This window comes from Arvicanthis niloticus, chromosome 13 (assembly GCF_011762505.2).
Source record: "Arvicanthis niloticus isolate mArvNil1 chromosome 13, mArvNil1.pat.X, whole genome shotgun sequence".
In the NCBI taxonomy this organism is placed as follows: Eukaryota; Metazoa; Chordata; class Mammalia; order Rodentia; family Muridae; genus Arvicanthis; species Arvicanthis niloticus.
In genome coordinates this window covers 20,059,463-20,073,607 of record NC_047670.1, presented here as the reverse complement: position 1 = coordinate 20,073,607, position 14,145 = coordinate 20,059,463, and the positions used below count along the sequence as shown (strand labels likewise).

Sequence of the window (14,145 nt, the reverse complement as noted above, 5' to 3'; positions counted from 1 at the left end):
CAACCAAATTTCTATTCAAATCTGAGCTTTTAGGAAGAAAAAAGAAAGAAAAACTAAATTCTTGTCCATTCAGGTTTTAGTCTTGATCATCTAGTTGACTGGTTAGAAAGTAGAGGGGGCGAAAGTTATACATCTCAGCAGTTGTGACTCAGTAGTTGGAGTGAGCACACGTACATGTGACGTTTCATCCTTCACCATTATTCAGTAGACAAAGCTTTAATTTTGTCCATTCTGTAACCTGTCAACTGGATGTTGAAGGCAAGTACCTGAACACATAGAAATTCACTTTTTCTTTATTTTATTTTTTCTTCCTAAAAGTTTAGGTTTTGAATACAAATTTAGTTGATTCTGTGTGATTTCATTTGAAAATATAAAAAGCTCACCAAAGTGGATATACAGAACTGTGAAGTCCATTGTAGTTATGAATTGAAAGTACATACTTTCGATACGTACTTTTACTTATGTTATTTCATGTAAAGACAGCAATAAGAAAATGGCATAAACATTTCTCTTTGACTGCACTTCTTACATTTGTCTCTGTGTTGGTACCTCCCCCTCCCCCCGTGCTTCTACGGCATTAAATGCCTGACATTATTTAAGAAGTATTCTATATTCTTCCATTTGCTTTCTCATTACAGAGGGTTTGAAGAAAGATATTACCAACATTGTTTACAAGTAGAGAAATTAAGAGTTGAAATACTAAATAATTTATGGTGGGTGGCAAAAAAAAAAAAAAAAAAAACAGTCACGTGGTAAATACATTCAGATCAATGTTCTCTCTCATTTAATTCCCTCCCCCCTGCCCAGAATTACACTGCATGTCTGGTGGGTGCGTCAGCAATTTGATGTTTCTTTTGTCTATAACTAGTATAAACTGTTTTCTTCCTGGTCATATATACCTATATAGGGACAGGCAGGGGTCACTGCCACCATGAAAGTACTAAAAAGTTGCCAGAAGCAGTGCTGGTTTTGAGGTTTGAGGTAACACATTCTCTGTCTTGGAGCACGCAGTCAAGGCTGCTGGATTTGAAAGGAGCCTAGAACGAGAAAGAGCGTGGGCAGATCCATCAGCATCGGGTGCAGCCTAACTGTGTGTTGTTAAACCTGGCAGACTCTGGTGACAGAGGACTCGGTGGTGGAAAATCACTGGATGGAAGTTGAGCAAGTCCTATCGGGAGAATAACAGCACAAGTCAGAGGTCCCCGTGGATGCTTGCTGACCAAGCGCCTTTGAAGCTTTTTATAATGCGGGTAAGTTCTGTCCTGTGTGATGAAGGGAAATGACATGTCCTGCTCCTGTTTGTCTTAAAAAGGAATGCATTTATTCTCACCTTTCTCCTTCCCCACAGTGACTATTAGTCTTCACAGTCCGGCTTGATTAAAATCTGAGACAACTGTCTTCCTGACTATAAGCTCTTGACTTTCCTAATCTGATCTTATCAAGGAGGATGTACACTGTCAAATTACACGAGCGTTTCACTTCCAACACTCTTAACTAGTCCTAAGTATCCACACAAACAAACGAGCCACCTGACAACCTCATTGAAAGCTACCTAGGAACCGAAAGCTGATCCTCCATCTGTAACAGCAGCTAGAGAGGCCCACGCTCCTTCTCTGAACCCCATCACATCTTATTTCTGCACACAATTTTTGGGTCTGTGATCATAAGTATAGTTCAACCATGCGGCAGCTCTGAAGTTGTTTTGTACCTACCTATTCTACTGCTGGAGGCTGTGAAATTCATCAGTCTTTGCTCAGTTAAATTCTATTAATTATATTTTGTTTGCAGTTGAACTTTTAATAAAGGAGAGTAGTGATCAATTTATATTTCTCAAGTATTATCTTTCTAGTAATATCTGGAACATAAGAGGCAGAGTCTATTATTTTCTTTCATTGAGGTCACATGCTACTGGGTGTAGGGTTTTTGTAAGGAAATGATGTTCCCATTGGAGAACGTATTAAGACTCTGGGTAATTGAGTTCATTTGCATATTTTCTTTGATTGGTCTAAACGACTTATTTATATTTAGTTCATATGTTCATCCTGATGACATGTGGATCAATTTAAGTAAAAATTTTTGCCCAGCTACATAGATCTTTCCTGCTTTTGGGTAAGGCTGACATATTGCTGATGAGAAACAGGAACCATGGGACAATTTAGACTATTGCGTTCCCTGCCACCCCACGCAAGAAAGGTGAAAGCTAAAGATGAGGAAACTTCTGATGATGTGGCTGTTCCTCTGGAGCTTCAACCAGCAAGCATCCAGCACAGGTTCCATTTCAAACTCTCTGTGCACCATACTTATATGAGCTCCATTCAAGAACGTTTTTATATTTTTTTTCTCTTAGAACTCCTCAACACTTCTTATGAGAATCACCTTGAAGTTAAATGAGTTGGAATTAAATCATTCATCAGCTAATTTACTGGCAGCAGAAAATTCAAAGTAACTTATAATAACCAGCAAATTATTATTCAGAAAACGAGCATATTTGAATAATACAAACAAGCAAATTAGCATACTTTAACATTATTATTGTTGTATTCCTGAGAAAAGGGATTTTTTATAACTAGAAAACATATCAAGTAAGCATCCTTGATTAAAATTGCTCAATAACAATGTGGTCTTATTTCTTTTCATAAGATGTACACATGCAATGGTAATATTCCACAAATTAGGAGTCTCTTTATGTCACCCAGACTTGTGTGTGTATACATAAATAGATGTATAAATTCAACATGCTGAGTGTATTTTTGCTGTTTGTGCATAGATGATTTCAGGGCTGACCACTGTCTATTGAATAACCAGTAAGAGACTGTGGGAGAAAGTAATTCTCCTTCTTCAAGTAGTCAGTAGTTGTTTGTAGTTCTTTGTCCAGAGGTCACACCCTATGAAAATTTCTCTCTTCCATGTTAACATGCCCACCAATATGTCTAGTGTTCCAGTCTTGTTTATGCAGCAAGTTCTAGGACAGCCTGTTTCACAGCAGACTTCCTAGTATTCTGCCTCTTAAAACCCCTCTTCCTCGATAAACCATGAGCAGGAGAGCAGGTGTATAAGATGTATCTATCTGGACTGGTCTCCCCATGATTCATTAGGCTCTGCATTGTGCTTTAAAAATTATTTTGACCCTGAATATATGCCTTATTCTCTGTAATCATATAGCATAGTGGTAGACAGTACTGCCATAATGTCAATTTTCTAAGGTTTAATTCCAACTTCTCCAGCACATTAGCTTAGGTACCTTAGGAAGTATTTATATTTTCTACATTTATGAACCAGTCATAACAATAGTAACAAGAACATATGCTATAGTAGCTTTGTAAACAATTTCATTAATAGTACAATTAGAAGTAACCACCATTATTTTATTTTCCAGCCAGGAACCAAATCAAGAAGAGCTTCCATTATTTAAACATCTTCCTCTATATTTTTAACATTTTTAATCAGTAGCTGACAAAATGGCTTAGTATTTACAGGTGCTTGCTGTAAAGCCCGATGAGCTGAATCCAACATCTGGCTCCCACATGACTGGAGATGAGAACCAACTCTTACAGGTTGTCCTTTGGCCTCTCCACTGGTACTGTAGCATACACATATTCCCTTAAATAAACAAATAAAACAAATATCCAACTTCCAACCATAATAGTTCCCAGAAACAAGTTTGTTTGGGTTCTCACATATCTTTCTAGAACTTACTATTTTGGGGGTGTGTTTTGTTTTGTTTTGTTAACTTTTCATTTTAAAAGACCAGCTGCCCTCAGCTTCTGGTCACCAACCTTTCTTAACTGCTATACAAAAAAAAAATCATAATTTAAATGTTTTTGATGGTGAGGATGAGAATCATATAATAAAATAGAAAGGGTGGTGGCATCCCTGTCTGAGGCACCTAAACCACAGAGCTTGGCTCTGCTATGTCTAGGGAAAGCTTCTTAGAGTTGAGCTCATGTCACAAAAAAGTTCTCAGGCAATAAAGGAAAACCAAGGCACAGACTCACATGTTCAGTCTTTCCTCCACTCCTATACTCTTCCTGTTGGGTCTTTCTTGATGAAAAATGTAGGACTCTCTCACCTCTTACTCCGAGTCCCCTAGATTCATAGGAACAAGCAAGGTTCTTCCAAGCGCACTTGAAGAAGACATTATAAAGAGGCTGTTGCCATATTCTGGGTCTCTGGAAGCAACCAAACCTCTGAATAACCCAAAGTAGACTGGACTGAGCTGAAGGATAGAGTAAGAAAGACATAGAGTGTATAGACACTAGTGAAGACCTTAAGGTCAGCAGTCCATGCTGACCTTAGTTCATGATTTCAAGGGCTTAAATAAACGTCATAAATACCCAAATTCCCCCTCACTACTACATTTAAAATGTCTCCTGGCATTCCTAAGAATTTTATTTTTCTCTCTAGCAGTTCCCTATTATTTCTTAAAACACGATATGAATAAACCCCCCTTTTTTTTTTACAAAAGGAAATTGCTTACTCCAGGAAGGGATTTCTTATTTTGCAGTCTTATTTGATTCTTGATTCTAGACCATGTCATAGAATCAATTAATGTATAATCAATAAATTACCTTATCTGGCTATTTGGTTTCTTCTTAAATTTTTTTAATTAAATAGCTCAGTAGTGCTTATAATTAAAAGCTAAAGTCCTGGGATCCACTATCCAATCCGCGTCTTCCCTGGGGAGACCACAGTCGGTTTTGTGATGATCTCATACAACTCTGTTCTTCTCTAAATAACACTTTTATTTGGAATATACCAACTTCAGGCTTTGTTTCTTGACTTTTGCTATATAAGATGCTATTTTATTGTAATGGTTTGAATGTGAAATGTCCCCTACAGACTCGTGGATTTAAATATGTGGTCCCTAGCAGTCCTGTCTTGGGAAGTGGTGGCTGGGTTTGAAGCTTGAATACCATATGTGTTTATAGCCTTATATCTGTTACATTCTAGTCCATAACACTTTCTAAATATACTTGATATTAGCTGTTTCACAATTTTTCCATCTATAAAATTAAGCAAACTTTGTTATTTTTTAAACTCTAAGATGAAGGGTTACACTGTAACCGCTTCCTTATTTTTATGTTACAATCCTAACCAACCCCTAGAATCTCAAACAAGAACTACATTAATTACTTATTGATTACTGTGACAAAATATTGTATCTGACAAAAGCAACTTGAGAGAGTTTGTTTTGGCTCACACAGTCCAGGGCAGTGGGGAAGCAAGGGGTGGTCAAAGCATGCGATGGAGTGAGGGAACTCGTAAGGACTCCTACCTTAAAGATCTACAGACTACTCAAGGAGGGAAACTCAGTCTTCCCCAAAGATGAGTCTCCTATCTGGTTAGGCAATACCCAGTGGTCAGCCTTAAAATCATATACACACAAGCAATACTAAATATCTTCAGCAGGTTCTATTTGTATTTATGTGTACGTGGCAATAATAAAGAAAAATTAATTTGAGGAGCAATGGGCGGCATGGGGAAGCTTTGTGCGAATTGGTGTTGGTGTGGGGGTGTAGCAGGAGAAAATGAATGGGAAAATTATGTAAGTGTATTTCAATAGCAATTAAAATTTTTTAAAGATTAACCACAACTATGACTTGGCTTGATGACACTTGTTAGGTAAGTAGTAAAATGTAAGTGATGCTGTTAGGGTAAGCTCTAATCTAAAATGTCTTTTCCATATGAGGGAGAAATTTGGATAATGTATAATAAAGAAAAACTATTTGATGAGACAGGGTGATGTCCACTACAGACCCAGAATAGGGCTTGGTGCTAATAACTTCCTCACAGCACATCCAAAGAACCATCCCCTCTGAGATCCAGAGTAAGAGTTTTCCAGAACTGTGGCACTTCCGTGCGCTAAGTCACTCCTTTGTTACAGCAGCTCTGCCAAATAAACAGAAGTGATTCCTGCAGATGCTGTTCTAAAATGGTGTCGGCACTCATAACTTTCCCATTTCTCCTCTGTGTTATTTTCCACATATAAGCAACTTGTGTAGGATAAATTTTCTTAGTATTTCAGAGTCTTTCTTCTCTTTAGTTATCTCTCACTTACTGAATAACTGACTTCCGCTTTCTTTTGTTCTAGATGCCTAGTTCACGTTTGCACCAGTGCCTTCTTTTCTAGTGTGTGTCTTAGCACTCTCAGGTGAGCGATGAAATGTTAGGAAGTTTTGAGACCTTACTTCCCAGGTCTGTTAGTGTCCAATAAATGGGCCTAGACCAGCACATCAAAATGCTGACATGGTTGGCCATTACAGCAAGGCAATTATTAATCTGACAAAGCAACTAGTTTCTCATTCACAAACTCGAATAACATTGTTGCTCCTGGGGTGTGGATTGAACAAACCAGAGCGTGTAAATTAGTTAGCCCTCTATCTAGCATAGCTGTGCACCCAAAAAGTATTGATTATCATTTTAATAATGAGCATTATCACCACCCCTGGAGATAACACTTGGAAAGCACACTGTTTCTTTTTCACTAGTAAAAAAGAAAATGTGCTTTGAATGGATTCAATGATACACCAGTTCCAAGTTCTAAAAATAATGATCAAAAGGCTAAACATGTTAGTAAGGTTATCCCCTAATCAGGAACAGTTCTGTTCTGATTGTGAAATCCGTTCTTGTGCTGATTGAAAATAATCACATTTCCTCCTTACAGGGTTTGGCTTTAAAAACCTGTAAAAAAATTACAGGTTAAAACGTTTTAAAGTGGGTGTCCTTCTTATGCTATGATAAAATAGCATTGTCTTCTCTAAACAATTTTTAAAGTGATTTCTAAAAGTATGTTCAAACCAGGATTGCCCTCAGGGAAACGCTGGTGTTGATGGAGGTTTTTAAAGTTCAAAGCAATTAGGAAGGAAAAGGAAACTTTGAAGACATAGAATCCAATCCTTTACCCAGGATAGTTTAATGTTGTACCTTTATTAATACTTGCTATTTGCTGTTTTACCAAAATTTTGGAGAAAGGCATGAAAATGCAGGTCTTGTTTTTTCCCGTACATACATTAAAAACACTGATTAAGTAACCGTTCCAGTTCCTAATGTTATGCTTTAATGCAACAGAGCTAAAATGATCAGTTATGTCTATAAGACTGTTACCAAGTACCAGGACTGATCAGTTTTTAGCAAGGAAAATAGTATATTTAATAATGCAATAGTTCAATGTCTCAGAAAAGGATTTTAGAATTCCCCACGCACTAGGATTATTTATTAAGTTTCTGTGCTCTAACCAGCTAGTGTGAAGGCCTCTGGATAAATCATAACATAGCCACTAGGAACAGAGAGGAACATTTACTTAACTGAGAAATATGAGGTGCTTAATTAAAATAAATCATATTACAACAGAATTCAAAACTCTAAATCTGACCTGGAATCTCACTATCAGGTAAACACTATGCTCCAGCAACTAGAAGATTATATGCAGGAAATGTAACAGAATATTCTTCTTCGGATATTTATTCATTTACCATTTTCTTGAAAGCAGCATCTATTCCAAAGCTTAAACTTGTTCCTCTATATCCAAGTTTTAAAAGATAAGAGCATAGGAAATGCTTTCATAAAGTTGAAACCATGAAATATAAAAACAGCACATGTTTTAAATTTAAAAATCACAAACTTTGATCCTTAATATGAAAAAAAGATGTATTAGAGAAAAACGAAGTAGGATCAGACGGGCTGGTAACATGTTTGGAGCATGTGACATCTAGGCTGAGGCCTGGCTCATGACGCTCAAGACTGTCATAGACAAAAGATTGGGAGGCGTAGTCTAGCAAAGAAAAGTACAGCTGCAAAGGAAGACACCCAACTTTATAAGGGCCTGAGAAAGAGAAAGAAGTTCGGAGCAGCTGAGGCTTAGTGAATGAAGGAAAACCTGCAGGAAAACAAATTTGAGAAGAGAGAAGTTGGATTGTCTGCATTGTTCCTTAAAACATTTATATGTTAATATAAACATTAAGAACCACAAAATTCTAAAAAATGACAAAGCTTGCCATTAATATAGAAAATATCCACTAAGAGTTTGGGAGATGGCTCCATGGGTAAAGCACTTGCCACACAAGTGTGTGGACCAATGCTCAGATCCCCAGAACCCACCTGAGTGCAGTGTGCACATCATTCATCCAGCTCTCCTACCACGAGGTAGGCGGTTAACCTAAGAGATTGCTCTTATTCACAGTCAGCTAATCTGACATACCTGGTAAGAAACAACAATAAATCTTGCCTCAAAATGGTGGTGGCAGCAAGGACAGACTCCTAAGGTGGAGATGTGAACAAGGAACTTAAAAATTATATACAGGTGGCTAACTTTATGTCTTGGAAAATAGTAAGATTAATAAATAAAAAAAGACAACATTTTTCCTGTACTCTGTATGATTTACTTTTTCAAATAATCAGTTAACCCATGCATTTTGATTGCAATTAAATAACGAAAATAAGAAAAGATAAACGCATCTTACCTGCATGACCAGTAACTGCACTAAGGCGAGCTGTGTAGCTTTCCAATTTTTAATCAGAAATAACTCTTCCTCCAAAAGCCATGAGTCAAATATGAAAGATATATTCCATTGTCAAGATGTTACACAAACTTCTATCAGCATGAAACAAAACAAAGCAAGCAGTCAATTCATTTACCAAAAAACATTGCTGAGAACATTAAGTAGATGGGTTATAGCAGGAAAATTTTGGTGCTAGTTTTAGATATTACCAAAAACATTCTTCTTTAGAGATTGATGAAAATTAGTAGTAAGCTAAAATGACACATTCCAAAGATTTTACTCATAGTCAAAAAGATACCAGGTCAGATATAAATAAATATCTGTAAAAAAAATCATAGCCATTAAGTGTATTAAATGCAGACCAAGGTAACACCTTGGCTTTCAACAAACAGCTTTCCAAAGTCGAAAATTTCCTGGATCTGTAGTATTTTAAAACTGTCATTTTTTTCCCCAAGGACATTTAGTTCCATGCTGACATTAGGGAGTACTCTAAGGGTACTTGCAGAGGCACGTTCTTTTTGGAGGTTTCAACTAGGAGCTCTGGTGGCAGCTGAGCAGTTGGCCACCACCAGGCCTGGAGAGTTCAGGAGAGAGAGACTAGCATCACAAGATCCTTGCCAAACAGGATCTTGCCTGCAAAGCCTGCACAGCGGGTCGAATTTTTGCCTCGATCTATGTGCATTCGTTCAGTGTAGCAATTCTGAGCAGGAGACGTTTGTTTTCCCCACAAGCAAGGGCTCTTACCTTTCTCCATGTTTTCCAAGCATGTTTTCCTCCAAACTTGGATTTCAGACGTTGTTATACACCTCTTGAGACATCTGGTATGCTGTTTCCATGGCTACTCTTTCTCCAGAGGTTTTGGCAACTGTACAACCTGCATGAGTTATAGGCTTAGAATATTGTACAGAACAAGCTCTGGCTGCAGATGATCTTGCTGCATTCTTTGTTCTGGGTCTTCTGCTTATCATAATATGCTAACATTACATTTTCCTTTTCAAAACCCTTGACAGAATATTTGTCTCTGGATTAGAGAAAATTTCTCCATGATAATCAAAATATTAAGGGAAAACCATGACTATAAGTTCCTCTGTCTGGTTGATAGAACACAATTAGAATTCCCAGCTCCTGAGTTCTACTAAAGACAAAACTGTCATTCACAGTGGAGCCCATATGTAGGTGATCTTTGTTTAACTTGATATACCAATCATCTCATCATTACAGAGGCAAAATAATTTCACCTACAATGACTTAAGATTTAGTATGAAAACAAAAACACTCTCTATGGACTAGTTTTATTTGCATATGTAGATTGACCTAGATAACGCATTTCATAGTGGTATTTCCACACTCAAAATGTAATATATTTTGTTCATATTTTCCCTCTTCTTACTTTCTTTTTCCCATTTCCTCTCTTCCTCTCTCTTCTCTTTTCACATCATTAATAATCATTTTTCTACTTTCCTGTTCTTTGTATTCCCCACCTTCCAGAGTCCATATATAAAGTAAAACATGTGATACTTCTCTGTAGGAATGAACTATTTCACGTACTACAATGATATCCAGTTCAATTTATTTTTCTGAAAATAATGTAATTTTACTTTTATTTATGCTTCAGTAAAACTCAAATGTAGCAGTGAATTAATTAAACCTCTTTGTGCTCCTGATGGGATATATGAATGCACCCACCCAAGAGCCATCTGGGTTTGTGAATAAAAGACACACACACACACAGACACATGTACACAAGCACACAGGCATATTGCTTGCCAGTTAATTTTTTTTATATGACTTGACTAGTTCAAAGGCAGGGCAGTTCTAATCCTTTGCCTGGCTAGCATGTACTCCTGGCTCAGTACTCCTTATAAATCTATGTTTTATCTTTGCTTCTCCTACTCCCTCCAGGGCAGCCCCTCCCGTAGGGCTGTTTCCCCTTTTCACTCACATTTGGATGACTTTTCTTCTGCAGCTCTAGTCTCCCTCTGAGACATGGTGTTCTCTTCCTCCTTTCTCCCATTCCTAGCCCCAGTAAAGATCCTGACTCACTCTACTTGCCCAACCATTGGCCGTTGCCTCTTTATTGATCAATCAAAAACCAATTGTGGACAAGGACCATCTGTGTTTGGTCATGCAGATTCCTGATTTTGGAGGCCAGATTGATTCAAAGTATTAGAACCTATCCCCAACACCCAAACATAATATATATATATATATATATATATATATATATATATATATATGTGTGTGTGTGTGTGTATGCATATATTTATATATATGTGTGTGTGTGTGAAACTTATGTATATATTGTACATTAGAATATTAATATTCTAATTGTTATATGTATTTATTTGTAAACATGTGTTTCTATATACAACTTATGTAATTTTTAACATTCTTTTACAGTTTAACACTTAGACTGATTCCATAATTTGGATTACTATGAAATATTCAACATCTTGAGCCAATAAGAAAATGTGGATCAAAACTACAATGATATTTCACCATGTTCTTGTCCAAATGGCTATTATTAGGAAACAAAACATCATCAGCAAATAATACAAGAATGAGGTGGGGAAAGGGTTGCCCATTCACTGCCAATAGCGGTGCATATTAGCCATCCAATATGGGCATTGGTGTGGAGTTTCCTCAAAACATTACACTTAGAACCTCCATGCAATCTAACTCCACTACTTTTGGATACATACCCCAAAGAACCAAAATACCATATATCCAATAACTCAGTACCACAGAAACATAACTCAGTTCCTCATTGGAGGTTTTTTAATTTTCTCTGAAAGCCTTTCTCAATACGTCAGCCTTTACTTATTTTTTTCAATTTCCATTCTATGTGCTATCTCCTTCTGTTCTGTCCCATTACACACATCTCCAAAGCAAAGTCTTTTGAACCACATTGAATACACCTGCGTATAGCAGCAACCTTCCCTGATCAAGCATGTTCCCAATACTCTCTTTCACCCTCATATAACCGTTTCAGTGATATGCAAGTAGCAACAGCCTTGCAGGTTTGACAAGGAATTTGTACCTAGAGGCGGAGACACTGATACTATTTAGATTGGCCAGGCAGCTCAGAAAGACCTCCTGAATTAGAAGTTTGACTGTCAACGAGTTTTACCTCATTTGTCACTGTGAGCTCACCATCAACCCAAAATTCATCATCTTAATTCTGCAAAAAATGTAAGTTTACTTTTGCTTCAAATGAAATAAGTTTCACAATAATTATAACTCAAACTTAATTTAGACATACATATAAGCCTTTTCCCATTTACTAGAATTGATTGGGAAAGCATGGCGAGCAGTGAGTTATTTTAGATAGGGATAGCACTCCAGTATGCAAACTTACATAGAGTGCCTTGACAGACCTCCAAGGGATGCTGGAAACCCATAAAGGAAGACCCTGAATTTGTAAACTCACTATTTTTCTCCTCAAGTGACTATTTTTATGGGGTACATAATACAAGATGATACATTGAAGTGATACTTGTGAATTGAACTTGACTGTTGTCCCTTTTTGATTAAAAGCGTCGTTATAACAGATTACCTGTGTTCCACCAGCATTAATGTACAATCTCACAGGAGGGAATATTGTAAGTCTTAATGGTTGAAGTAAAAGATACTATGTAATGAAAATAGATTTTTCAATGGAGACTCCAGAATCAAAATGTGTCATATAACAAAAGCCAGAGAGGAAGTAGCTGTAGAAGTAGATGCTTGGACAGCAAGTTACACAAAAGAATGGTGTATAATTATGCTGAGGCACCATCTTCTAGACACTATGGAAAATAGATCCATTATAAATGTCCTATCTGGTAATAGAAGTCATATCAAAGGGATAAATAATACCATCTCCTATTAACCAGATGTTGTTTAGTTAGCTTACACTAGCATTTACTTCTTATAATCTATTAAGCTATTTCCTCATTTCATAAAGGAGAAACTGAAATAGGACATTTCCAAGAGCACAAAGCTAGCAGATTGCAAAGGCAGGGACAGTACTCTACCGAATTTCACAGCCAGAGAAACAGAGCTGCATACAACACCACCGTCTCTTCCTACTGCTGGGTCCTTTGTAGCTTCAATCTTTCTTTCTAATTTTCTTTCTTTTTGTGAATTCATTTATTCATAGTAAAGCTCTTTGAAAACTAATATTAATATGCCAGCAGGGTGCAGTGTTACCAGGCAAGTTGATAGACATTATTTCTAGGTTTTACATGGAGGGACCAGATTTGAAAACACTGGAATACTGATTTGACACAATGGAATTTAATATACACTAAATTCAAAACAATTGAAATCTTGGACAAATAAACACAGTAACCCAGAAAATATTCTTGGGTTTTCTACTTTTGCAATTTCTGAAAATACATACACAATTAAGGCTTAAGATGAAGCAAGTCAGTCAAGGAAGAAAAAGAACAAATTAAATAATATACCAGAAAGAAATTTATCCACCAGTTCAGTATTACCAGTAAGAAATTTATAGAAACTCTTAGGAAATGATGATTTTGTGTGAGTGTGTGTGTGTGTGTGTGTGTGTGTGTGTGTGTGTGTTTGAGTGTGTGTGTCTGTGTGTCTGTGTGTGTGTCTGTGTATACTGTATACATTTACATGTACCTGTTCAAATCGGTGGTCAAATATATTTGTATACCTTGGCTATATTAGTTTGAATACATAAAAAACATCCCAACAATTTAAATAAAGCAAAGTGTGTTTAACTCGTTTACATTTAAGGTTTCTAAAACTTACTTAAGAGTAGAATTCTTTTTTCACTCCTGAAGCTCATAGATTTTCTATACCATGTTTCTGGTCCTAAAGGAGAGCAATCAGAGTCTGAACAGAGTCTGCACAGAATCATAGCTGTATAGTGCATCAGACATGTGATATTCACTGACACAATTTTTCTTGAAAATTTAATATTTTGTTTTAAAAAATCACCATTTTTGGCAGTTGTCACTGAAGTAATGTTCATATTCACACACTGTTTGTAAATCATGTCACGTTCTAAGAGTGACAGACAGAGAGAGGGGATAGCCTCACATAATGTGGGAATAGCTTCATGTAAGATATGGGCAACACCAGGGAGCCAGTTTATGCATGACAGCAGCAGGTAGGTGAGAACCAAGCTTCTTCCTCTTGGAACTTTCTGTAATCCTATTTACTTTCCTACTGGAAGCCCAGGTCAAAAACTTGAAATAGCTAGTGGTCTCATAGCTTGGCAATGGCTGTCCCAGAGCTTTGGAGTATTTATAGATCATATCAACAGGAAGATTAGAGGATATTAAATGGGTAACTCCCACAGTCAGCCCCACAAGTCACTAAGGAAACACTTGCAATTTCCTGAAGAGATAAAAGGATGACAACACAAAAAGATGCTTCCAGCTAGTTGCCTAGTGAAATGCAACAGATGTGAATTTAGTGATGGAGAATGCTCTGCTATAAAAATTACTGCTGCCTTGGAAGTAAATCTTTACACTTATTGGCTCAAATCACATATACATATATATATTTATATATGTATATGTATATATATAACTGATATAATTTTTACATAGTACATTATATATTTCTCTATGATTATATATTAGCTTATATAATACAATTTTTATATATATTAATTTATTTCTTTAATTTA

At 36.6% G+C, this 14,145-nt stretch overlaps 1 long non-coding RNA gene across 2 annotated transcripts; it reads right to left on the bottom strand.

Moving 5' to 3' along the window:
* Positions 1-3,190: 3,190 nt before the first annotated feature.
* On the bottom strand, positions 3,191-9,338 carry LOC143434067 (uncharacterized). Of its 2 annotated transcripts, none has more exons than XR_013103257.1 (4): positions 9,243-9,338; positions 8,460-8,590; positions 7,373-7,876; positions 3,191-4,216 (listed from the first exon to the last, which is right to left on the bottom strand). It is a non-coding gene; the product is annotated as an uncharacterized LOC143434067 (long non-coding RNA). The 2 variants fall into 2 exon arrangements; XR_013103256.1 differs by having other exon boundaries at positions 3,191-6,681; positions 7,473-7,876.
* Between the last annotated feature and the right edge of the window lie 4,807 nt (positions 9,339-14,145).